Genomic DNA, 25,024 nt, shown 5'->3' with positions numbered 1-25,024 from the left:
ACATTTTTTTTAATAAATTATAATAAATGATTTCAGCTAGGGCTGCACGATTCGGAGAAAAAAATCTAATTGCGATTTTTCTGATCAAAATTGCGATTCGCGATTCATTAGTATATAATAAAAGAGCTACATCCAGGTTTGTTGTGTTGGTTTTAATACCACCAAAGAAAGATGCTGTGCTACTGTTTATTTAAAACCTCTTAAACATTGTGCCAAGTTGTCTGCAGGACTTTGCTCTTCTGCAGACAAACTTTTTTTTTTAATCTAAGAACATTAAAATACAATTTAACAAAAATTTATTGAAAGTTTTATTTAAAATAACATATAGGCCAATGTATTTTGCCTGTCACTACAACAATGCTTCTGACAAGCAAATGTTTAGTTTTTTCTTTTAATCATAAGACTATACACATCTTGTTTTACTTTTCAGGCATCTGTAATAAATGTAAATATATTAGTTATTAGAATCTATGATTTAACATAAGCAAAAAATACAAATAAAACACTGCACAGTCCTCACTGTACGATTTTAAATGTGGAGCTGCAGAAGCTTGTACAGTTAAGATTAAGGAGTGATTTTAATTTTTGGTGTGTAATAAACATTTCTGACACAGAAAGCACCAGGTTACTGTCTGTCACTTTAAGACACAAGACAGCTTTAAAACTGCTCTGCTTCAATATACTGATAAACATCCAGCTGTTTATGTTCACTTAGACAAGAAAGAAAACTTAAGTTTAGTGATCACGCGTGTGCTGACTGCTCTCTGTGTGCGCGCTTCATGAACCCTCGTGCCTGTAAATATTCAAAGCGGTGCAGATGTGCGCGTGAAAGAAAGTATACTGTACCTCTTTCGTCTGCTGTGTCCCGGGCTTTAATAAAACCTGCTTATAGTCTGATGAGGCGCTTGTCATTGTTTGCGATGCATGACGAGAAACGGACGTATATACACACACACCTTTCTTTAAGTCCATCATTACACAAAAGGGAAAGTTTTCGTGCATTTCTGTCCTTTCATTTGCCGTTTAATGAGTTATAATGGGTTTTTAAAATGACTGAATCCAAAACCTGCCAACTTCATGACATTCCGCGTTGTGCAGTTAATTCCATTAGTATGCATTTCGCGATTCTGTTCGTGTTTCCGCATCGCGGAAATCATATGGCCGTACACTTTGTTGAGGAGTTGAACTGCTGCTCGCTCATGTTTTCCAAATGGTGTTATCTGACGTTCAGTCAGCACCTCAGTGTTAATGCACTCTATTGGTTTAAACTACATTAAACGTAAAATGCGCATGAAGCGAACTGTCAAAAACTGCGTACTAGATGATTGTTATATTTGATAGGTTTGAATCGAAATAATCGCAGCTCTTGCGATTCGAAAATCGCATCCATTCACATCACGATTTCGGTTTAAAAAACGATTAATCGTGCAGCCCTAATTTCAGCCATTACAAATCAAAATTTAGTACCAAATTTACCCTGCTAACTGATAGCTTAGTCTAAGGGGGGGTGTACATCAAGGCGTTTTCTCCTGCAGCAGGTGTAATGCTACGTACACACCAAACGCGGGGCATCGCGTTACTCGCTCTAGATTACTCGTGGGATTTAACTTCGTGTCATGCGAATTTTTCGCTCAAGTTGAAAATATTCGAAGGAGAGTTTGAACCGAATAGCGTGTGTGTTCGCAGCAAACGCGCCGCCCATATCGCGTCATTCGCATCGCCCACCGCGAGGACGAGTCTGATCGCGTCTTTGCATTGACTTTGTATGTAATCTACTCGCGCAAATTGTTGAACTCGCGTCTGGTGCGAACCCACAGTAAGTTTTCGATTGTTTCCAATGGAAGCGACGCACTTTTCAAAAAAGGCGTTGCTTTTTTTCCGCCCTGATAGCCGACACTTGATGTTTTTCCCGCTTTCAGCACTGACTTCCCAGAGTTGAAAAATTAGGACTCCCCAACAATTAGTTCTGAGATACACAGGCAAATATATTTCAATATAAACATGCATGTGTGCCTATTAATATATACAGAATTATTATACACAGTACACCCACATATAGGCCTGTTCTGTAAACAAAAAACTTTTATTTTGCAAACAATTAGTTGCGACTAATAACTTTGGGTGAAATGCTCAGCTTGCCAATGACCGCGTTTACATGCACCCTTTGATTATACTTTACCTACTGTAAACACAATACTTTAATACAAATTATTAGTTTAAGCTCACAAATGCAGTAAGTATTATCATATTTAAAGTTAAGCAGATAATCGCAGTATGCAGTCATGTAAAACACTTTAAATCGCATTTATACCGCACTGAAGTGCGCGTGTGTTTTAGTCACGCACCTTAAGCTCGAATTCATTTTACACTTGACATTAGGAAGTTTTCCCTGAACTCTGTCGACACGACTCACTGTCACCAGTCTGCCTTCATTCAGAAACAGCAGCGTATGAAATCATTACAGGCACTGTCATAATATTACTGTCAGAATAAAAAAAATACGTCCATAAGAACGTGTTTGTCATTTAATATAAGTAAATAAAAACAGTGGACAGTATATGTGAGTTCATCATTTGTGCTCTGTATTGGGCGCAATGTGGGAATAATCAAAAAATAAAACTGCATGTAAACAGAAGTGAAAAGGTTAGCTCCAGTCATGTAAACATCTTACTGCAATTAAGTCCTTACTCTGATTATTGGAAAAATCGATTTGTTGGTGTACATGTAAACATAGTCATTTTCACTTTTCACTCAGCCGTCCAATCATAGTGGAGGAGGGGCGCTAGGCTGTAAAAACGCAAACCAAAGTGCTTAGCTGAAGAAATGCCTGTTTTGAGCCGCGTTTAAAAAGCTTTGATGTACATACGCCCTAAATCTGCAGCCCTTTTTAACTGTAACCCTATATTAAGCAATTCTGTTACCTTTTATAAAGTATTTGTTTTCACGTGTTCATGTTTTGACAACTGATGTTTTTTAATTTTCATGTTTATTGCATGTTCATAACGAAACACAAATTACTATTTTAAACTTTTCACACGTCAGAGTTGTTGGTAACAGGGCTGCAATAGCAAACCACTGAATAAAAACACTTCAGTTATTATCTATCAGAAGTCGCATGATGCAATGATGTGCTATTGTTCACTAAAAAAACTGAAAGCAGGGTTCAAATATGGAAAAGTAAACATCAGGCTCTTAGCAGAGATTAGCAGCACACTGAAAGTCCATCTCACAAACAAACGCACAATGACTGCATTCACTTCTCTTATGAATGTGTATTTCTGTAGCATTTCAAAAAGTAAAATGATCCAAGCGTCCATTCAGCTGTAATCACATGGCTCTCAAAAAAAAAAAAAAAACCAACAAAAAACACAGAGAAATGAGCTCACACTAAAGTGCTGGCTGATTGAACATCATTATTATTGAGTAGCATTTTAAGTACTTGATAGTGTAATACACTAGTACGTTTGAATAAACATGTTTTTTTCATCATTTACCCATATGTCATTTCAAATCTAAGTGCCTTTCTTCAGTAAAAAGTTTAACTGAATTTTCTTGCTCCCTTTCCTATGAAAAACTTTCCTTTTAGCTTTTCTGTCTCTTCAGAAGACTCTGAAGTCTTTAATGGATTTCCATGTAGTTTTTGGACATCCTTGTGCCCATAAACCCTGCCTATTAAACTATGTAGCCTTAAGGAACTCAGTCTACCCATTAAAATATTAAGAAAAGACAAAATAATATGAAATCCCATTTTTTTTTTCATTAATAGCTCAGGCAAAATCATAATAGGCTGGTCTGGGGTGGCAGTGCCCCCCAGGGCCTCCCAAACTCTGCCTATGCTTTTGCCAAGTGACACTGGGGTTGCTGTGGAATTTCACTATTTTTTTATGATAATCGTATGTTTTTGTACGATTCACTTCGTATGAATTCATACAAATTAGCCAAAATCTAAACAAATTTTCGTGAGGTTAGACTAGAAAACCACAAATTTGTGTGCAAAAAACACAACCGCACAACAACACAAACACTTTAAATATATATAAATATAATTTGATTGAAATTCAATGGGTACCATCACCTGTGTGCATTTCTCAAAATATATTATTTTGTGTTCATCAGAAAAAAGCATTTCATACAGGTTTAATAAACATGAAGTTGATAAGAAAATGACGACAGGATTTTAATTTTTGGATGAACCATCCCTTTAATGCTTGTGAGAAAGTTTGGAAAAAACGGATAAAATAATGTGCTACCAGTACTAAATGAGAGCAGTATGCCATTATATCTACTGACAGTACAGACGTACGCTTTGATCGGCAGACAATATACGTGTTACACATTTAGTGTGTAATGATGAATCCACAACCACCTGCTGACAGAGAACCAGCCTGACAGTGTGAAGAAAAGATAAAAGAAAAAAAAGGACTGAAAACCAAAAGCACTGGGAAGGAGAGTCAACCTGATGACAGATCAGAAGATGCCTTTGAGGTTTATGGATCCTATGTGTGGTGAAAAAGAAAAAAAATCTATGTCTACAGTAGAAAATGAAAAAAATACAAAAAGAAGCTACAAATTTGCACACTTCGTTTTGAAACTCTCTGATTCATTACATCATTATGCAAGTATGTTCAACACTGATTTATCACCCAGCCTGGAAAGATCAGTCTGGTGTCTTCAAGCAAACCAGACACTCAAGTATACGACCATTATTCACAATCTTGCATAGTTTGCCATGTATAGGGCTAACACATCTATAAGAAATACCAGTATTCAGCAGCAAAAGAAAAGTGTTCAATGTTTAGGTGTCTATCTGTTAGATTTTGCAGTACAAATATTTAATTTATGCAAGTTAAAGCAACACTATGTAGTTTTTCGACCTTTAAATAATGTCTCTAAAATTATTTCAGTGATAGAACAACTTTTAACTGGACAAATTGTACTGTTGCTGCAACCTGAGCCGCCTCCTAGCTGCTACAAGCACACTCTGAAAGTGGCGGTGGAGGGTAGGAAACACAGCCCCGCCCCTCCCCCTGCCTGCAGAAGAGTGTCTGATACCAGGCACTGTTGCGCTTTTCAACCACATGGGGGAGCTGTAAGTCATTTTGCATGGAAACTACATAGTGTTGCTTTAATAGGAGATTTTTAAACGTATCTTACATTTCTCAACATAAGATAAAAAAGTTGAAACAGAAAGCACGCCTAATCTACAAATGGTTTGAAAAGATATGTTTATACCATAGACTGTAAAAAATATGGACGTCGTTGCTGAACTTTTTTTAACAGCGATCAGATGTTTTGGTTCTGCTCGATTTTTGTTGACTTTGCGTAAAATAATGGAAAGTTTTTCATACGATCCGCTGTGGTCAACGTGTTAGCATGACAGAAGCTTGATGCTGTCGTGTGAGAACAAGCAACAGCTGGCATTTTTCCTTCTCCCAAGTGCCTCTCACGTAAATTATTCGATTTTGATGGCTTACATTTCTTCCCCCCATAGGTTTATCAATGCCATCAATAGTATTCTTTTGTTTTGGTTTGTTTGTTGATCACGAACCACAAAGTAGATGATAAAAACTAGGATTCAACGTGCCACCATTATTGTTTACAATGCGTGGTATGGTGCGCTGTGATTTGTTGAGCTGATTTATTCCATTCTGCAGAGAAAGAGGACTGGTGTTTATCGCATTTTGGGAAAAAAGGGAGAAAAGATCACAGAATAACATGGCGGATATTGGATTTTGTGTAAAATTAAGAATTTACTTTTTTTAATACTGCCCAGCTACAATACTGATTTTGGCAGTAACTCATTTTTTTTAAATGGCGTTTAATGCGTTTTGGAACCAAACTCTTCAAATGCTGCATTTTGTATTCATCCTGAGATTTTTCTGCCAACACCGAACTCACTAACAGCTGTCTGTGACCCTGCTGACTCAAACAACACGTCTGCAATAATACACGTTTCAGACGCCTCGTGAAACAGCGAGGTCTCCACTGGGAATACTACTGTAAACTTCTCCTGTGGGAGAACACCAAGCGGCGTTTATAGCACAAGCAGACCGAATGCTAACAGTACAGTGGAAAAACTGAAAAAAAAGGAATAATATTTTGTATAAACCGTCTTAGTGTATTCCTCCATCTCACTGTCTATAACAAACAGGTTATATAAGCACAGAGGCTGTGTGAAGTGCGAGGGAGAGAACGGGCTGGTGGGAGGATGATGCGACTCGGCTCTGGGTTTGTTGCCACCTAAAAATGTATACAGGACGAAGCCCTGAGATACCAGAGAGTGAACTGGAGGAGAACTGGGCACAGTTAAGAGAAAAAAACAAAAAATAGGACAGACAGAAAGAGTGATACAGAATAAACATTAAGAACAAAAGCACCAATCCCAACTAGAGGGAAAGTTCACTCAAAAATGAAACTTTTTATGTCGTTCCCAATTCTTGTGAGTTTCTTTTGTGGAATGCGAACGTAACAAAAAAAAAATGCTCTCAAAATTGTGACCCGTCATGGAAACCAGGGACTCAAGTCGGCAGCACAAGTTTCGAGAAAATGAGAAACAAAGTTTTTTTTCGAAATTTGTGATTTTCGTTTTATTGCAGAATCTGTTAGTTGAGATCACGAAGAAGCCTCTCCATGTTTGAGATAGCAGTTTTTGTATATTTAAAAGCGTACATTTTGCGGTTAAAATAGGCTTGTTTTTCCGGAGATTCTAGCGTGCAGCGGGGGGCGTCATTGTCTGTGTGTATATTTACATACTGTATAAGCTTGTGTTTTCGCCTTCGCCCCCAAAGGGAACAGCGTGACTACTAAATAAGGATAGTTCGCCCAAAAATGAAAATAATGTAAGTAATGACTCACCCTTATGTCGTTCTAAACTCGGAAGACCTCCGTTCATCTTCGGAACACAGTTTAAGATGTTTTATCGTTAGATTTAGTCCGAGAGCTTTCCCCTTCATTGAAAATCTATGTATGGTTTCCATGTCCAGAAAGTTAATAAAAACATCATCAAAGTAGTCCATGTGGTCGGAGCCGATGGTGTAGTGGACGGTGCTCCGACACATGGTGCAGACGCACTTCTGGCGACCCGAGTTCGAATCCCGGCTCGAGGTCCTTTGCCAATCCCATACCCCTCTCTTCACCCTATACTTTCCTGTCGTCTCCTTAATTACTATCAAATAAAGGCAAAAATGCCCCAAAAAATATCTTAAAAAAAAAAAAAAAAAAAAAAAAAAGTAGTCCATGTGACATCAGTGGGTCAGTAAGATTTTGTTGATGCATCGAAAATACAGTTTGGTCCAAAAATAGCAGAATTACGACTTTATTCAGCATTGTCTTCTCTTCCGGCTCGAGCGTGAAGTCACGTGACTGTTGTGACGCGCTGCCCTGTTCCTCAGATATGTTTGCTAAGTTTTTTTTTTTTTTTTCAAACTTATAGCGTGCGTCTCCCCAGACTGTAAAGCTCGGGCGCACAAAACAAAAGAAAAATAAAAGAAGCTGGGGCGGAACAAATAACAGTCAGCCGCATCGTACGTCAGCCGCGTCACTGACTTTATGCGGCGCCGCAGTCGGATGACGTCAAAGTACCGCGAGAGCTCTTCAAGAAATCTTACAGAGTAGTTTAATTTCGACTCGCTCTCGCGGTACTTTGACGTCATTTGTATGTCAGTTCTTGCAGCGCAGCATGAGTCTAAACACACAGAAGTTACACAGATATCGTTGTATTCTTAATATAATTGGCTACATGTTTTGTCTATCAATATTTTCCATGAAGTCATTGGCTGATGGAGGAACGAGCGAGCCATTGGTAACATCTCTAAAGGATGTCACTATTTCGACGGCGCTGTTTGGATGATCTATTATACTACTTCCCTATTTTAAATACAAACTTTGAAGGCGGGTTCATGTGTTTAACGGAGTGTAAGCTCATATACCCTTACATGTTACGATTTAAATAGTCTTCAGATTATATATTATATTGTATTACCAGACATTCATACGAAATCTGATGTAAACAATCTATATTTCACGGATTATACGCATTTGTGGAAAAATATGGTCATTGGATAATCTGAAACAGACTGGATTCGACTTGTGATCCCCACAAAGGTAAAAGAGTCATGTTTATTTTTGCGGGTTGTCATTTGGTCATAAAATACTACATATGATGCTAGAACATCTCAAAAAGGGTTTTACAGGGGGCATGGCTTAGCTAAATGAGATGTAAATGAGCCCTGTTGTCTCCCCCAGCTGAAAAGAAGAGTCCCTTTCGTCTCGATTTTCTCGGTTTGAGTATTTCTGAGTTCCTATATTCAAATGGCCACAACTTCTCCAAATCTTATCAGATTTCCATGTGTTACACATCGTTGGAAAGCTTAGAAACTGCACTTTCAGAATCTGTGAATAACTCAAAATGCCCAGATCCAACTTGTGTCCCTACTTTCCGTGACTGGTCACAATTGTATAGTAAGTATGTGGATCATTGGACATGGCTTTACTCTCATGTGGTCGTGTGTTAAGCATTATGGATTAGAGATGCAGAAGAGGTCATTAATGGTGAGCATGAGCTCTGTTTAATAGGTCCTGATAAACGCCGCTGATCAACAAGTTGCCGAGATCAAGATGGGCAAAAAAAGCCTGATGGGTATGTGGTGCATGAATGTTTGTTAATGCCCTTTTATGCATATGCGAGCGTATATGCAGAGCCTTATAAAGCATAGTTCATTTGACTCATGCGCATTGCGACAATTTGCAATACCTCTCTTGGCCTACATACTCAAGATACAGCAGTAACTGCAACCTACGTACGCGTACAATGTACACAGGGTTTCAAAAATGTGGCGGAGCACGTACAGTACACGCACACTCTTCTGTTGCTAAAAATTGTGTCACGCGCACTGTACACAGACCCACACGTGCAGGTAACAAATGGACCATACTATGGCCTTTTTTGAAAATATGTTCATTTTCCAGCTCCCCTAGAATTGAACATTTGATTTGTACTGTTTTGGAATCCATTCAGCTGATCTTCAGGTCTGGCGCTACCACTTTTAGCATAGCTTAGCACAATCCATTGAATCTGATTAGACCATTAGCATTGTGCAAAAAAATAACCAACGAGTTTCGATATTTTTCCTATTTAAAACTTGACTCTTCTGTAGTTGCATCGTGTACTAAGACCAACAAAAAATTTAAAGTTGTGATTTTCTACATCCAACATTCAAAACTATAGGCTTTTGGCAATTATTTATTTCATTCGAAACTGTAATCCCGATTAGTTTTTCGATATTTGTGCAGATTTAAGCCTCATTCACATTAGCAGCGACTAGCAGTAGCAGAGCGACGCAATCTTATTGATTTCAATGGAAGCTTGGCAACTTCCGGCGACACGAGCGACCAGTCGCAAAACAAAGTTGATAAAAGTTTTACTTTATGCAAATGATAAGTCAGTGATTCTTGGGAATTTGGATAAGACAGGTTTAAATTTTGAAAAAAAAAAGTTAGTTAAATTACAAAATCTGAAGGTATATCATTATAGACCAAGGTCTTGGCTGTTCAGCAATTTACCGGTGCAACCTCCCCTGTTCGTATTTTTTTCATAAAATAGGCGTTTTTCCAGTTATTACTCATACAACATTTACTTTAAGCCTAAATAGAAAAAGTAATGATTTTTTTTATTTAATAAACATATTTTTGTATTAATAGAGACTATTAATTTAATAACTCAACAGCACTGAAGAAACATATTGTAAGCATATTCATTTAAAACAAATAAAACTCCGTCTGACGGTTGTGACGTTGGCCTCATTATTCCAAAATGTATACCACTCAAGTCAATGGCTTCTTGCTTAAACTTTATGTAAATATTTGGTCCAAAAAATAACAATCCTGAGCACTGTGATGAACAAATATCAAATCATAACTTCCTAAAATACATAAAACCTGATAGAAAGACAGAAAACCTGACGGTGGTGACATCTGACGGTGGTGACAAAAACCTAATATAGATAAAAAAAATAGATGAGTTGTTCACATTAGCATCTTGCTAGATACTTCAGACCTCTTCTTAAAAATGATACATTTATTTCATAATCTATTCTAATATTTATTTTACAAAGATGATGGTGTTGACATGTTATGGTTGTCACAGTAGCAGTGTCCAAAAATATGAAGAAGTTTAAGAGAAAATAGCAAACATACAGGAGCTTGAGTGATCTTGAAGCATGCAGTAGAGCTGAAGGTTTGAAAATGGGGTCCTTAGGAATGCATTTGACCCTGTAGTTGTCTGATTTTATTGCTTTTTATAAATATCTGACGGTGGTGACGAATATGTGGGACACATTTTGATCTATCACAAAGTCATAATAAATATTGTTCAAAACTCACTGTTTATAGTTTTTAATACATATTACAATGTACTCTTTCATGTGGTAAATATATTATTCAATTCAATTATTACTTTTGGCTTTTTTAATCAAGTTGAAATGATTATCTGTTAACCGAGGACAGCTGATTTTGTAGGCAATAGGCCAGCATATAATCATTAAATTAATGAAAAATCAAAATAAACCTATAAAAGAACCTTACATATGTGCAAAGGACCCCCTGATTATAACATTGATTCTTTTTCTTCATGAAAATGTTATTAATTTCCAACAGAATTAGCACTTTTCTTAGTGGGACATGTTTTTGTCAAAGTTTCAAGAATCAGTGACGTGACTTTCTGTGGCGACTACCACTGAGAAGCAGCGGAGTTCACGTCATCCATCTCTCGTCAGTTACTCGAGTGGACGTTACTCATATGTTTATGACAACCAGATTTAGAAATGCTTTGAAAGAGACATGCGACACACAGCGACAAAGTCGCTTGTAATGTGAATATGGCTTTATACTGCAGTATGAGACTGCTGGACAGTCTTTAAATGTCATGCTGCTGGACAAGGCATCACAGCATCCGTAAAAACACTTCACCAAACAGCAGTGGTCTTATAGATTGACCAAAAGCTCTCATGTATGTCATGGATTTAGCTATCAGTGAAGACTCCATTAACTTCTACTACTTCCATTAATTCAACTATAAGCCACATGGTGCAGGAGTCAGAGGTTGGGCAATAGTTGCACACAGTATTTACTTATTTATCTCATCAACAGTATGACAAACCACTGAATTGGTTGATAAAACAAAAGAGGTTTTACTTGAATATAGACACCACAACCAGCACTCCATCAGAGCACATTTCCAGTGCATTTGGCAACACAGTTACTCCTGAGCAAAACCTTCTTGAACCAGAAAAAGTAAACGATTGCTGCAAATCAATGTACCTGAACGCACCGCAAATTACTTGCGTGTGAAGAAACAGGAATCGCATTCTCTCTCGCTTGCTTTCTCAATACTTTTCTATGAAGATTAAAGGCAGCTCACTACATCAGTACATCAGTTTGATATATCATCACATTCTGTGTGGTTTCAGATGGGTGAAAATGAAAACACTTTCATTGTTCGTGTCCTACTCTCAGATTGATATATCGATACTTTCCCATATTCCACTTTGTTTCTTATTAAATTAAATAGTGCTATACACTACCGGTCTAAAGTTTTGACCCATTCTTTATTTTTATATTTTTTCCACATACTAATAATATCCTCATCCAAATTATAGCATAACATAAATGTATATTTGTAAATAACTGTGTAACTACAGTGCATTAAAGGAGGGCCTGCACTATTATGACTTTTTGGGGTCTGCCTACTCGGGCCAATAAGCAACCAAAAATCCTCATAGTAATGTGATGATGACCACTCATCAAGCTATTTTATATTTTAGCAACGGCATGGCCAAGCCCTCACAAAACCCTAACATCGTACCAATAAGTAAAGGGTGAACAGATTTAAGGCTCTTACACACCGGGACGATTCTTGCGCCCGCTTAGGCTGCATATACACACCAAAAATTTTTTTACATCTTATAAGATTTTAAAAATGTGATGGACCACAAACACGAGGATCCAAAATCCTAGATTTAACTGAGCATTACATTCCCAAGTCATAAGTATATTACAACAATATACGATAAACTAGGAATAATTGTCAATTTCATAACTGTTAATATTCTGAAATAAGACATGATGACAAGATGACTCATCTTGATGACGTATATGCAGTCTGGAAATGCGACCTATGGATTGAGAAGCGGCCTTTGTGCTGCCCCATCACTGCTTCCGTCTTCCCTCATTTCACTTTCTGATTGGATATGGTTTTGTTTCACGTGATAATCACAATAGCGTGCTCGCGTTTGTCCTCGAAATTCCCCACACACATCAGGATTTCTGATCGTAAATATTCAACATGATTCGAGATCGGCGTGGCTCAGACGTTCTTCCGAGGCAGGTTCGGACACTCTTAACACACCTCACACGAAGGGAAAATCTGATAAAATAATCTGCAGAACCATCGCGATACTCGGGACATAGTTAGGATTGTCAGAAGGGCCCTCAGTCTAAAAGATTGTTTCTGATCTAAACTTAATTTAGCTTTACAGTGTTCACACCAATATTTCTGATGAAAACATGAGTGGAATAGAGGTCCAAAATGATGTGAGCGATAGTGAGGAGGCACCAGCAAGTGTTAGAGCAAGAGAGATGAATAAAGAGACTGAGAGAGAGAGAGAGAGAGACAGGAAGTAAATGCACCTCATCATCCATCATCTCAACAGTTGTTAACAGTGTTTAATCCATCACAGATCTGTTCTGGTAGGACAGAAAAAGAAGCAGGTCCTATTCAAAGATCATCCATTTACCCAGAAGCCCCCAGACACAGCGATATATCACAGCACGCATGAGAAATTCAGCCATGCCTGTCTACAATAAAAGACAAGCAACCATTTAATGACAATTACAAAGCATCTAAAGAGTGATTCTCATTTATCTTCAGTTTATCAACATGAATAAAACATGAACACATAGATGCTGGTTAAATTTGAGAGCGCCATTGGATTACGCTGATGGCTTCATTAGGCACTCAACAGGTAAATGATTTCTGCCTCATTAACTTCATACACTGTGGCGGTGAAACAATCGTTGCATGGTGAGAAAGCGAGTGAAGTGAAACGCTCTTTCCCCCGGGATATCGCAAATTCAAATCCTCTTTAATCTAGAATTACGTCATTGGCCGTTTGTTTCCATGGAGAACGCACTCTCGGAGACATGGGCCGCTGTAATTAAATCATACCGGGTGTGTATAACATACTCAGTCTCTTTATGTAAGCTTTTAAAATAACACGGAGCTGTTCAGAGAGTTCTGATGGATCCATTAGGAGCAATAATACAGTAGGCCTTGTGTATGTATTCTTCCACATCCCATAATATTCACCAGCGGAGGAGATTTAATGTAAAACGGCACCAAGAGGTCTGTTGCCATGGCGTTAAGTGGTGGCCTTGTTGCTGAAAACCCTCCAAAAGTCAACAGAGGAAACATACAGCGGGCAGCTGAGAAAAAAGCTACGGATACTACGGGAACATTCATTTATAGCAAAAACTGCAGTGTTTTCTTTAACTTTAAAACAAAAAATGTATGGCGTAATGTGCTGATTAGGAAAACTAAAGAGTGTATATTGAAAAAACTTACACAAACCAGGGATCCCACACCTTAGTTAACTTCAAATTCAAGGACCTTTCAAGCACTTTCCAGGTCCAATACCCTCAAATTCAAGGACTAAATGTGGGGTACATTTCAAGTGAGAGAAAGGTTACATCGTGTTACCTTTTAAGATACATTCTTACAGTTCCCATTTGAGGGAACTCGCGCTGCGTCACTGAGGTGACACTTTGGGGACGCCTCCAGGGGTAAAATTCAACCAATTTTGCATAGTTGTGTTTGACACATGAAAACGTCTTGGTTACGCCTCACCGGCTTAACAACAAATATAGGGTGACGCGGGAGCCAGGAAGTATATCGCTATTTGAAATATTGCCAAAGACGGCATTACAGGGACACAGGAAGTATGGCAAGGGAGACACAGCGTCTCGTTCCCTCTCAGGGAACAACAGATACATACGTAACCCGAGACGTTTTCATGTGTCAAACACAACTATGCAAAAAAGCATTTTGGTATGAATCCACATTGGCATCTAGAAGATAAAAGCATTTAAAGCGAGTATTTTAGAATGTGTGCTTAAAAGTCTAGAATTTTTATGATATCATCCTACACTACACAGGGAATAATATGGATTTTTTTCCAGAAAACGTCTTGCATAAAATAGACTCAAGCACTTTCAATGACCTGTATCTATGCATGTATATTTTCAAAAACTTCCCAGGGCCCTGAATCCCGCCCCAGATTCACAAACTTTCAAGGATTTCAAAGACCTATGGGAACCATGACAAATATAAGGGTCCCAAAACAATGTCACCACAAAATCAGTCAAAGGGTCAATTTTTTTACTAATTAGTATTTCCATTGTTTATAATAAAAAATAGGATAACATTTGGCAGAGATACATTTATTTAAAAATCTGGATTTTGAGGTTGCAAAAAAATCTAAATATTGAGAAAATCACCTTTAAAGTTGTCCAAATAAAGTCCTTAGCAACACATATAGTATACCGATCACCCATAACATTATGACCACCTGCCTAATATTGTGTTGGTCCCCCTTTAGCCACCAAAACAGCCCTGACCCATCGAGGCATGGTCTCCACTCGACCTTTCTATCAGAACCACTTTTTCAGCAATTTCAGCTACAGTAGCTCATCTGTTGGATCGGACCACACGGGCACGCCTTCCCTCCCCACGTCCATCAATGACCCTTGGCCGCCCATGACCATGCCGCCGGTTCACCGCTTTTCCTTCCTTGGAGCACTTTTGAAAGGTACTGACCCCCTCACAAGAGCTGCAGTTTGCCCATTTGGCCCTTGTCAAAATCGCTAATTTTCCTGCTTGTAACACATAAACTTTGAGGAAAAGTGTAGTTGATGTGTCTAAAGAGCTGGTAAAAAAGCTTTTAAAAGGTTAAAGGTGCAATTTGTAAGATATTTGCAGTAAAATGTCCAAAAACCACTAGGCCAGTATTATATATTTTGTCCAGCTGATTACTATCAATATCTGTAATGTTTTCAACTACTTGTAAATCATGAGAAAATTTCCATTCAAAACATTGACACGGGGCAGTGCAGTCTCCTGTCAATGACGTTAATATCCATGTGACCCTTTGTCACCGCCTTTACTGACGTAAACCACATGACAACAGTGGTCGAGCTCGAACAAATAAAATGGCGGCCAAGGAATCAGCTGGAGCACAAATTTAGTGAAAATAAACGTATATTTTCGCTTTTTAAGCATTTTAATTGCATTTCTAGCGAGAAATTAGTATTGTAGTTTTCAAATATGTGATTAGTTATCACAAAGGCGCTCTGTTTATATTTCAAACACACTGCCTTTGAAGTGCGTCGGAAAGCCTTTCTCTGAGCGGCCTTCAGGCCTCCGAGGCCGAAGTCATTTCCTCAAGAGGCAGCGAGGCAACAAGTCCTCACTGCCTTGAGTTTTCGGACGCAGCGAGCCAGTGTCGTGGACAAATGCGGAACTATGCGATAGCGCCTGTCGGGCTACGCGCTTGCTTATGAACTTATGGATATCTCTGTACCGTCTGCCGCTGGTTGTGTCAGCTCCTGTAAGCGTACGGGCCAACCAAACGACCCAAGAAGAGTTTGGAACAAAACAAGGGAGGATCAATTTGTTGCATTATCTGGATGGAGAGAGCTTCACGACAACATTTAACTAGACCGAGATTCTGATCCTGCTTGTGTTTTACGCGATGGGTGAGTTGTTTTGATTCGTAACCCTTCAAAAAACGTATGCTATTATATTGATCACAACATTAGTGTGTAGATTGTAATCAGCGCGTCTTCCCGCGGACGATATGCACATCAAAGGTATTGTACAGCAATATAAATGGTCATTTTAAGACACTTCACAATAAGATTTGTACTGTCAATACATTATGTCAAAAATCATTGTAGATTGTAAGTTGAAAACTTAATTCTGTGCTGTGTTTACCATCGAATTTGGACTAATACTGTAATATCAATATGACTAACAATTTCGTTTTGAACATCACATATAAACTTACATAATGAAATAAACGATGTCATCAAACGCAACATTTATAAGACTTGATTACCTTACGTGATTTCTCGTTTGCGTCTGATTGATGGCCATCAGTGGTTGAGTTAAAAACTACAAATCCCATAATTCCACGCTGCTTCAGAGCGTCAGTAAACAACATCATTGTTATTGTTTGATCTGGCGCCATCTAGCGGCGAAAATTTTACAAACTGCATCTTTAAATGAAATAATGCAAATCTGACATCTAAAAGAGGACAGCTGATAATAAAACATTCCTTTGAGAATGAGAATACTGAAGTGATCCTAAACCATTAGTGCATGTAAGAGTTAACAGTATGGAACAGTAAAAAAAGAAATGATAATGACAAAATAAGTAGATTAAATGGTATTATTGCAAATTTACTGCATCTCACATACAGAAGCATACATATGAATCTATTCAGACTAATAATAAATGAATAAGAGTTAATGATGAGGTGAAGACTTCTGAATTCCTGATGCTGCCCCATCTCTGAACAAAGAGGTGGAGGAGGAATGTGTACACACTCAGCCATAATTAAGATTATACGGTGACCGCCGGGCTTTCGCAAATATGCAGCCAAAATCAATGCCTATGAATGCGTGTACACAAACACAAACAAACACAGACAACAGCTTTTCATCTCTCTTCCCACGGTATGCTCTAATTGGGGCCGCTACATTCAGAGTCTCCTCTCTATGACACAACACTTTCATGTTAAAGGTAACACGTCTGTGAATCCACATGCAATTTAAAATGAGGCATCTGTTGCCTGTCTGTATTCAGCAATAAGTTACGTACATCTAGGGCTGCCCAAAATAAAAAGCTGAACATATAAACGGCACTGCTCAGATTTTAGTCTCACTGCACAATCACAAAACTACACACCAAAGCATGATCATGACAGCTGTGTGCGTAAAATGACACACAAGTTCTGTGTGATGCTCTCCTGCCCGTGATCACATTTAATATTGCACCTCTAGCATCACCGATCACACACATTTACTCGCACGCTTTTTTAGTCAAGTTCAAGCCCTCCTCTGAAACTCAAAAGGCATCATATATAGTTTGTAATGTTTATATCGGTTTGTCAGTAACTCATGCTGGACTGTTACTGTATGCAGCATGTGATGACATCACTGAAGCCCATTATAAGCCCCTTGACTGATAAGAGACTCATTGCCATGCTGTGTCCCGCCTGTTGTTTTCAATAAAATGATTGTGTATATAAATTCAATGTAGTATTAACACAGATGCTAAGTTGTTGCATTACTTTACAACAGTTTTGCATGTAATAGTTATTAAGTACTTTTCACTATTTATATAAGAAACTTATTTTAGGGAATTTTTGGTATTGGTTTCAGCCCAGAAATTTCATTTCGTTGCATCACTATGTGCAACAATATGATAAATAGTATTTACATTTACATCAATGCACAATGCTCTACTAGCTGACACAATGCTCTGCTAGTTTTATTTAGGAAAAAATCTCGGTCTCATCGGCTCTGTGCTACCTGTATCAATTGATTATTCATAAAGTTTTGAAATATTAAAATCACTCGGGAATTGCAAACTATTGTATTTGCATATTGCATTATATTGTTTTAACTCCAGCGTTTTTGAAAATATTGCCAGTCAAAACCAGATTTTTTAAACGATTTTCACAAAAGTTTTATGCTATCCAGAAAATGTTCTTCAACTATATAAACATATCAAATAAAAGAACAGACCCTCTGCTTAAAAGAAAAAAACTGTTTCATCCTACCTTCATTGTTCTCATTTTATCACCTCTCAAATATATAGGTTTCTTCAAAAGAAAATAAATTTTACTAAAAAGCTTAAGAGACAATTGTGTAGGACTTTTGATAGAGATCAGAACATACACGGAGTTTGAACTGTTTGCCCTAAGGGGATACTTCTGGGTTTTGTAAGTTGGTTAAGAGCGTCACCTGGTGTATAATAGCGGAAATACGGATTGCCGGAAAAACTCGTCATTGGCAGGGAAGCGGTTTCCCATAATTGACTTATTAACTCGTCAATGGCCGGGAAAGGAGTTAACATACATATAAATAGTAAATTTACAAAAACTAAAAATAATCTTGAAGTGGTATTTTACTTTTTCCGCAGGATAATATCACAGAAACTTCAGTGCAGGCTCATTTGGCAAGTATGAAAAATGTTAAATGCACCCCTCATTGGAACGTTTAGATAAAAGGATCTGCTAAAAGGATAAATGTAAACTTCCTTCTGGCAACCAAGCAAAAGATCTTAACTATGTAACAATGCCCTGGCAACCACACACAATTCCCTATAGTAACATCAGCAACTTTTGCATGAATAGTTTGCAGTAGCATCAGTTTTCAGGGTCAAGCACCCAGATAGTTTTTAAGGATTTAAACCTAAATATCTGTATTTCAACTGGTAAAAGATTATGTTAGCAATGCAAAATTCATGGGTTCAATTTCCAGGCATACTGATTAACTCTTTCGCCGCCATTGACGAGATAACTCGCCAATTAAGAGAAAGCGCTTCCCTGCCAATGACGAGAATTTCCGGCTTTCCGGAATACCACTATTATCCACCAGGTGACGGACTTCTGCAACTTATACAACCCGGAAGCAGGCCTCACGTGACAGAGAGAAAACTCCGTGTATGTTTAAAAGATCGCTCTGCATCTGATCTCTATCAAAAGTCCTTCACAAAAATGCAATTATCTCAGCTTTTTGCTCAAAATTTGGTGTTTTTCAAGAAACCTACCCATATTTGAGAGGTGATAAAAAGAGAACTAATGAAACGTGTTTTTTTGAAAGCAGAGTTCTTTCATGTGATATATTGTTTGTTTATATATTTAAAGAAGAACATTTTCTGGAAGGCATTAAACTTTTATGAAAATCATGAAAAATGCTGCCGCTGGCTGGCAACTTTTTTTTTTAAACGCTGGCGGGGAAAGAGTTAAAGAAATGTATACTGTAGATGGAATGTTCTTTAAGTCACTTTGGATAAAAGTTTTTGCCAAATGCATAAATAAAAATAAATAAATACATACATTAAAACCACAAACTGTAATTTCTGTGGCATCAAATGCAATGTTATGTAGTTAAGAGACTACAGCACAATATAAAAAAATGACGGATACCCTTTCCTAGAATCAATCTTTGCTATAAGAAAAGCAGGAGAAAGGGTTCAAAGATTTACTCTAGACATGTCAACCTTGTTTCATTAAGAACCGCAAACTCAAAACCCAACCAGAGATGAACTCAGTCAGGTCTCAACCTGGTGAAAAACACCAATATCAAAGAAAGCCTGTTATACTGCTCCTTATCAGAGGGAGGGCTGATAGACTGCACTGTGACAAACTAAAGCCACCAAGATCATTAAACTCTTAAGCAGGCTGTAGCCCGGAGTAATGAGATCTGTACAGAGAACAACACTTGGGTTTCTTTATTGAGGCTGCAGAGTTTCAACATTGAACTCTTAACTTCTTTCTGGCCTGGAGACACAGGGATGGGTCAATGACTGACTTGCATATTTTGTGTCCGGGCATTATTTACTATAAAATTAACTTATAGATGCATTGTCACTTCATTTTATAAAACCTATTTAGTTTTTAAATACATTTTCTATATTTTTCAATTATAAATACTCATTTTGTTTTGGTATCTCAAACGTGTAAAACGGAAGGCGGGGCAATTGTTAGTACATATTATCAGTTTATGACAAGTTTTAAAAATTATGTTTAAAATATTAAAAATAAAATATTTATGTTCAAAATATTTCCAATAAACAAATTATGCGAATATCAGTAATTAAAAAAGTTTTGTCCAACAATTTGGCTAACAAGTATAAACACAGTAAATAGTATGCGACAGTCATGCGCATCTCATCAGTAAAGCCGTGAACAACGGTTTTGTATAGTAAATGCTGCTCCATCTGAAAGCAGGTGATTGCGATTTAATACTAATCAAGAAACAGGCTTTACTGACGAGATGAACTTTGAATAAAAGCATCTACCAAAGCACAGCCACTATGAGAAGCCATCATCAATGGAGCACCAATATTACGATTCACCATGGCAACAGCGCCTGACAAAGAGGCCCGGATATTTTTTTAATAGTTAAACTGAAGTGCTGCTGCTCATGTGCAACACATACTGTATTTAACATTTAAAATATAATGAATATAAAAAAATATAAAAATGAAATTAGGCATAAGACTTAAGACTACCTGACATTACAAAAGTTTGACATTTATAAAACGAAAATACGTCAAGCCGATATTCGAATTCAGGTCCCTGAAAGTATGTGCGCTGCCCACTGCGTGCAGCACTACCACTACACTGGCGGCTCTGTTGAATGAATTCGTAAGAAACGTAAGGGGGAAGTATTCAGATGTAAGAGCACGACCACAAAAACTGATATTACTCACATAAGGATTAGTTTTGATGTATCTAAAATAAATGCAAAGAAAAATTTTATCCCGCTCAATAAAATGCACTTGGATATGACGAAAATCCACTCGGGCCTCAAAATCCTCTACCAATATAAATGTAACTCCTACAAATTTATGCAGGATCCTCTATAAAGGACATGGCATTTTAGTCACTTAGACAGTATCTGCACCTAAGTATATCAAACTGGCTATAAGTCATTGCAATTTAATGTGTTAATTTTTGAGTTGACATTTTAGTGTACTAAATATATAAAATAGTATTTTAAAATGACTTGCACTGGCAATTTGATTGTAACTTAAAAACAGCAAAACATTTTATATTTTACAGTGTATATAATAAAACTGTGCCTATATGAATGTACTGAGCAAACTAACAAGATATTTAAACTCTGCTACTGCTAAAAAGGGGAGGAGACCACAAGAAACTGTAACAGTTTCTGTAACAGGCTTGACTTACCCCACTGTCTCAGGGTTAACATAACCACCATTCTGAAACGGAAAAGTTTCCTTAATTTTTAGGGTTACATACTCAGAGGTTTGCACCTAACCTCCTTTCTGAAACGGGCCCCAGAACACTGATAGTTGAGCTCTTGCAGTTTGTGCCTGTCAGCTAAAAACACACTGACAGGATCACAGCATGGCTAGCTCCTAAAATATATTTATTTCTTTTACAGCATCAACAAAAAAAGGTGAGCTTTTTGATTGAATTCCTCTACATCCCACATGTGCACTCCCGCCCCTCTGGATCGCAATAAAACACATCATTCAATCTATTCTGTATTCCCAAGCTCTTTGTTGAAACAGCAGTCCCATCAGTAAAACACTTTCACAGAGGACTGAACTTATTTAATGTGATGCAGAGATGATCCCTCACACCCCTGTGCAGCGCATCCATTTACTTTCCTACTGAAACTAAAGCAAATATTCACCCACTGAACTATTATTCAGGCATTGAGAAAGTTTACTAATGAAAATCTCACCTCAGGAGCGAAAAATATACTATTCCATATTTATTAACTCTTTCCCCACCAATTTATAAAAAAATTAAGCACATTTTTTTTACTAATTTTAAACTTTTGATAAGCATCCTGAATCTGATCTCGAAACAAATTTCTTCACAAAAATGCAATTATTTCAGCAAAAAATACCACATTTAACTCTTTCACCGCCAGCGTTTTAAAAAAAAGTTGCCAGCCAGCGCCAGCGTTTTTCATGATTTTCACCAAAGTTTAATGCCTTCCAGAAAATGTTCTTCTTTAAATATATAAACATACAATATACCAAATGAAAGAACAGACCCTCTGCTTTCAAACAAAAAAAAACGTTTCATCCTACCTTCAGTGGTTCTTTTGCAATCAGATTTTGAATATGGGTAGGTTTCTGCAAAAACACCACATTTTGAGCAAAAAGCAGAGATAATTCCATTTTTGTGACGGACTTTTCATAGAGATCCCATTCAGAGCGATCTTTAATACAGACACGGACATGCAGCCGCTTTTGCCATAGGGCAATACTTCCGGGCTTAAAAAGTTGCCACCTGGTGGATAATAGTGGTATTGCGGAAAGACGGCAAATCTCGTCATTGGCGGGGAAGCGTTTTCTCTTAATTGACGAGATATCTCGACAATGGCGGTGAAAGAGTTAAAGGAGCAGTGAATCAAATACTCAATTTTAACTTGATAATATGTTATATAAGAGGTCATCATACTTAAATAAACATCCTGCAAGTTTCAGAACTGAAAACGTCCGTCCTGCTGAAATATAACAGTTTTTGGCACCAAGCCAGTATTAGGACCGAGTGAGGAATTCGGAGAAATATGATGTCAAAGTAGAATTGAAGCACCTCCCCAAAGCCAAATAGAATGACCCCTTTTGTAGCCCCGCCCACAGCTTCGCATGACACACATGTGTCTACTTATTGCTTTTGATGTTTTTGAATGTAAAAACCACGCGAACAGTATAAAACAATAAAATCGACAAATTCACCGCCCCTTTAAGAATTAATAAGCAGAGAAAAAAAAATATAGAAAGGATGTTTATACGAGACAAATACGGGATATTTTTGCTTGTTAATTGTCCAGAAAAACAAGTCTTGTTACAAAGAAAGGCAAAAGTGCACCTCTCTTTAACAAGCCCCATTATTTGAAGCATCATTCAAGCCTGCGACACAAACCGCGCAGTTATGTGCCGATGTATAATTAATAATACTTGGGCTTAGATGTCCCTTCAAGTATAATGTGATTGGGCATAACTAAAACTAGATCAAAGAGATTTGGAGTTTATGTTGTATCTTGAATGAATGCATTGAAGGATTTAAAACCTTTCTGCACTGCAGTAAATGAGTTTAAAAATACTGTACTGCAAGAAACAAGCCTGTTTTAACAGGGACAGTGGCTTGCTTCTGATGTAATGACTCAAATGGCTATTCAATTTTTTTGAATTTAATAGACACTTATATTTATATAATGTAAACAGAACCCTGGAGGGACTCTGGGAAGCTCGTTTAAGAATTGCTTTCATCTGGACCCATTTAGCAATGCTAACAGTAATCCTGTGTGATGGTGCCGCTTTGCCAATAGATCTGAATGACTACAGCCTGAGGGACAAAGAGCGAGAGAGGTTAGAGAGAGAGAGAGAGAGAGAGAGAGAGGTGGTGGATACAGAAGGTGGTGAAAACTAAATTCAGAAAAAAAATCATAAAAACAGTAAAGACATAAATAGAAGATTTCCATATGAATAATCTTCTGTTCTTTACAAATCTACTATGGAATATGCATGAGGTGGGTGTCGATTTTACGCACCATCCTTTTTTTGCCTGCTGGGAATACGGTGCATCTCCACAGGAGCCTGGCAGAGGAGCCCTGCACATTGCAATGATAACAACCTGCCTGCAATGCCATAATTTTATATTTTAACTGCTTTCAGTTTACGCAGATACACAACATGCATCACTTTAAGATTTCACCTGATAATGAATGTGCCCCAAGCATGTGCAACAACTCTATGTATCATACAACACAATAAACCAATTCTGCGGATTCAAAAAATTTTGCACTAATTAGACTTTACTTTTGCTCTTTTCTAAACTTTATTAACCTGGTTTAGTGTAATTGATTCTGTTAGACCTGTCGGCAGCCTTTGACACAGTCAACCATCAGATCCTACAAGCCAACCTATCGTCACTAGGGATCACAGATAGTCCTCTTCAATGGTTTAGATCTTATCTCTCCGATAGATCCTTAAGGGTGTCATGGAGGGACACATTGTCCACAGCCCACTAGACGGTCAGTGGGGTCCCTCATGGATCAGTGCTTGGTCCACTCCTTTTCTCCATTTACACAACATCCTTAGGACCTATCATACAGGCACATAGCTTCTCCTCCCACTGCTATGCTGATGACACCCATCATCTTCTCATTTCACCTAGAAGATACCACCATAGCAGCACACATTAAGGACTGCTTAGCCGACATCTCGGCTTGGATGAAGAAACACCACCTTCAGCTGAACTTAGCAAAGATGAAACTGCTTGGATTTCCGGCACAACCCAAGATAAAGCATGCCTTATCCATTCAACTGGGCAATACAACCATTACTCCTTCCAAACTGCCACAAAACTTGGTGTAATCTTTGATGACCAACTGTCCTTCACTGATTACATTGCAAAGATCATTTAGATTTGCATTATACAATATCAGGAAGATACGCCCCTTCCTATCGATCTGCATCATACAATATCAGGAAGATTCGCCCTTAAGGAGCATGCTGCACAACTCCTGATCCAGGCCCTGGTATCTCTAGGTTGGTCTACTGCAATGCTCTCCTTGCCGGCCTTCCTCTTTCCTTTCTGAACTGGTTCCGAATGCAGCAGCCCGACTCATCTTCAAAGAGCCCAAAAGGGCTCATGTAACGCCGCTCTTCCATCGCTCTCCGCTGGCTACCTATTGAAGTGTGTGTCAGGTACAAGTCACTACTACCCACTTACAAAAGTTTCCCTGGCACTGCACCAGCATACTTTCACACTTTCCTGCATTCCTACACCCCATCCAGAACCTTACGTTCAGCAAAGGAGCGGCGCCTTGTCTTACCTTCACAAAAGGGCACTAAATCAAGTTCCCACTCATTTTCCTTCACTACTCCCTGCTGGTGGAATGATCTTCCTATAAGAGTCCGATCAACTAACTCTTTTTCTCTCTCAACATGTACTGTTTCGGAATTGTGAAAACGTGTAACTTGGTATAAGCACTTCTTGTATTATTGCCTCCCTATGACAAATCGCTTGAATGTTTCCTTATCTTTGCATGTCACTTTGGACTAAAGTTCTCAACGGACCTGAAAATTACAACCCGACCCGACCAGTGGCTTTTAACGCCCGGACCCGAAGTAACCAGACACATCAACATGAATTATCTGCCCGAACCCGACCTGCATACACGTATTAT

General features: G+C 38.0%; 1 protein-coding gene across 2 annotated transcripts in view; it reads right to left on the bottom strand.

Moving 5' to 3' along the window:
- Window positions 1-25,024, bottom strand: part of ctdp1 (CTD (carboxy-terminal domain, RNA polymerase II, polypeptide A) phosphatase, subunit 1) — a 141,962-nt gene that overhangs the window by 2,145 nt on the left and 114,793 nt on the right. The gene's annotated exons all lie outside the window — the stretch shown is intronic.

This window comes from Paramisgurnus dabryanus, chromosome 19 (assembly GCF_030506205.2).
Source record: "Paramisgurnus dabryanus chromosome 19, PD_genome_1.1, whole genome shotgun sequence".
Classification (NCBI taxonomy): Eukaryota; Metazoa; Chordata; class Actinopteri; order Cypriniformes; family Cobitidae; genus Paramisgurnus; species Paramisgurnus dabryanus.
The sequence above is the reverse complement of the archived record's forward strand: the minus strand, read 5'-3'. Positions and strand labels throughout refer to the sequence as shown.